This window comes from Arachis hypogaea, chromosome 11 (assembly GCF_003086295.3).
Source record: "Arachis hypogaea cultivar Tifrunner chromosome 11, arahy.Tifrunner.gnm2.J5K5, whole genome shotgun sequence".
Lineage (NCBI taxonomy): Eukaryota > Viridiplantae > Streptophyta > Magnoliopsida > Fabales > Fabaceae > Arachis > Arachis hypogaea.
Window position 1 is genome coordinate 64,966,926 of NC_092046.1, and position 3,117 is coordinate 64,970,042.

Genomic DNA, 3,117 nt, shown 5'->3' on the forward strand with positions numbered 1-3,117 from the left:
ACCTAATTCCAATTTACATGGAAGAAGCATCTCCATTCCTTCCATTGGAGCAAACAAATTTGAGCTGAAACCTCAATTAGTTTCTCTGATGCAGCAGAACTGCAAGTTTCATGGACTTCCATCTGAAGATCCTTTTCAGTTCTTAACTGAATTCTTGCAGATATGTGATACTGTTAAGACTAATGGAGTAGATCCTGAAGTCTACAGGCTCATGCTTTTCCCTTTTGCTGTAAGAGACAGAGCTAGATTATGGTTGGATTCTTAACCCAAAGACAGCCTGAACTCTTGGGATAAGCTGGTCACGGCTTTCTTAGCCAAGTACTTTCCTCCTCAAAAGCTGAGCAAGCTTAGAGCTGATGTTCAAACCTTCAGACAGAAAGAAGGTGAATCCCTCTATGAAGCTTGGGAAAGATACAAACAGTTGACCAAAAAGTGTCCTTCTGACATGCTTTCAGAATGGACCATCCTGGATATATTCTATGATGGTCTGTCTGAGTTATCAAAGATGTCACTGGACACTTCTGTAGGTGGATCCATTCACCTAAAGAAAACGCCTGCAGAAGCTCAAGAACTCATTGACATGGTTGCTAATAACCAGTTCATGTACACTTCTGAAAGGAATCCTGTGAGTAATGGGACGCCTATGAAGAAGGGAGTTCTTGAAGTTGATACTCTGAATGCCATATTGGCTCAGAATAAAATATTGACTCAGCAAGTCAATATGATTTCTCAGAGTCTGCATGGAATGCAAGCTGCATCCAACAGTACTCAAGAGGCATCTTCTGAAGAAGAAGCTTATGATCCTGAGAACCCTGCAATAGCAGAGGTAAATTACTTAGGTGAACCTTATGGAAACACCTATAACTCAACATGGAGAAATCATCCAAATTTCTCATGGAAGGATCAAAAGCCCCAACAAGGCTTTAATAATGGTGGAAGAAACAGGTTTAGCAATAGCAAGCCTTTTCCATCATCAACTCAGCAACAGACAGAGAACTCTGAATAAAATGCTTCTAATTTAGCAAATCTGGTCTCTGATCTGTCTAAGGCCACTGTAAGTTTCATGAATGAAACAAGATCTTCCATTAGAAATCTGGAAGCACAAGTGGGCCAGCTGAGAAAAAGGATCACTGAAATCCCTCCTAGTACTCTCCCAAGTAATACAGAAGAGAACTCAAAAGGAGAGTGCAAGGCCATTGACATAAGTGCCATGGCCGAACCTCTGAGGAGAGGAGAGGACATGAATCCCAAGGAGGAAGACCTCCTGGGACGTCCAGTGACCAATAAGGAGCTTCCCTCTGAGGAACCAAAGGACTCTGAGACTCATCTAGAGACCATAGAGATCCCATTGAACCTCCTTATGCCCTTCATGAGCTCTGATGAGTATTCCTCTTCTGAAGAGAATGAGGATGTCACTGAAGAGCAAACTGCCAAGTTTCTTGGTGCAATCATGAAGCTGAATGCCAAATTATTTGGCATTGATGCTTGGGAAGTTGAACCTCCCTTGTTCATCAATGAACTAAGTGATCTGGATCAACTGATATTACCTCAGAAGAGACAGGATCCTGGAAAGTTCATAATACCCTGTACCATAGGCACCATGATCTTTAAGGCTCTGTGTGACCTTGGTTCAGGAATAAACCTCATGCCCCTCTCTGTAATAGAGAAACTGGGAATCTATGGGGTGCAAGCTGCTAAAATCTCATTAGAGATGGCAGACAGCTCAAGAAGACAGGCTTATGGACAAGTAGAAGATGTATTAGTAAAGGTTAAGGGCCTTTACATACCTACTGATTTCATAGTCCTGGATACTGGAAAGGAAGAGGATGAATCCATCATCCTAGGAAGATCTTTCCTGGCCACAGCAAGAGCTGTGATTGATGTTGACAGAGGTGAAATAGTCCTTTAATGGAATGAGAACTCCCTTGTATTCAAAACTCAAGGATCTCCCTCTGCAACCATGGAGAGGAAGCATGAAAAGCTTCTCTCAAAGCAGAGCCAACCAGAGCCCCCACAGTCAAACTCTAAGTTTGGTGTTGGGAGGCCACAACCAAACTCTAAGTTTGGTGATGAACTCCCATATCCAAACTTTAAGTTTGGTGTTGGAGAGTCTCAACAAAGCTCTGCACATCTGTGAGGCTCCATGAGAGCCCACTGTCAAGCTATTGACATTAAAGAAGCGCTTGTTGGGAGGCAACCCAATGTTTATCTAATTCTTATTTTTATTGTTTTTCATGTTTTCTTAGGTTCATGATCATGTGGAGTCACAAAATAAATATAAAAATTGAAAACGGAATCAAAAACAGCAGAAGAAAAATCACACCCTGGAGGAGCATCTGTCTGGCGTTCAGCGCCAGAACAGAGCATGGTTCTGGCGCTGAACGCCCAAAATGGGCAGCTTCTGGGCGCTGAACGCCAGAACAGGCATGGTTCTGGCGTTCAACACCAGAAATGGCACACAAATGGGCGTTGAACGCCCAAAATGGCCACCAACCTGGCCCTGAACGCCCAGAGTTGGATACAAAGGGATTTTTACATGCCTAATGGGTGCAGAGATGTAAATCCTTGAACACCTCAGGATCTGTGGACCCCACAGGATCCCCACTACCTCCACTCACTTCTTCTCACCACTCTCTTTCACACAACCCCACAAACACTCTTCCCTAAAAACCCCTCACCAATCACCTCAATCTCTCTTCCCCACTAAACCTTCACTACTCACATCCATCTCCTCTTCCCCATAAACCTACCTCATAAACTCCACCTACCTTCAAAATTCAAAACCAATTTCCCACCCAAACCCACCCATATGGCCGAACCAATAACCCCCCTCCCTTCCCTATATAAAGCCCTCCATTCTTCTTCCAATTCACACAACACAACCCCTCTATACCCTTCTTGGCCGAAACCACTTCTCCCTCTCCCTCTCCATATTTCTTCTTCTTCTCTTTCTATTCTTTTGTTTATTGCTCGAGGGCGAGCAATATTCTAAGTTTGGTGTGGTAAAAGCATAGCTTTTTTGTTTTTCCATTACCATTGATGGCACCCAAGACCGGAGAATCCTCTAGAAGAGGGAAAGGGAAGATAAAAGCTTCCACATCCGAGTCATGGGAGATG

General features: G+C 43.6%; 1 non-coding gene across 1 annotated transcript; it reads right to left on the reverse strand.

Moving 5' to 3' along the window:
• Positions 1 to 343: 343 nt before the first annotated feature.
• LOC112724593 (small nucleolar RNA R71) lies at positions 344 to 451 on the reverse strand. The gene has a single exon (XR_003163748.1). It is a non-coding gene; the product is annotated as a small nucleolar RNA R71 (small nucleolar RNA).
• Between the last annotated feature and the right edge of the window lie 2,666 nt (positions 452 to 3,117).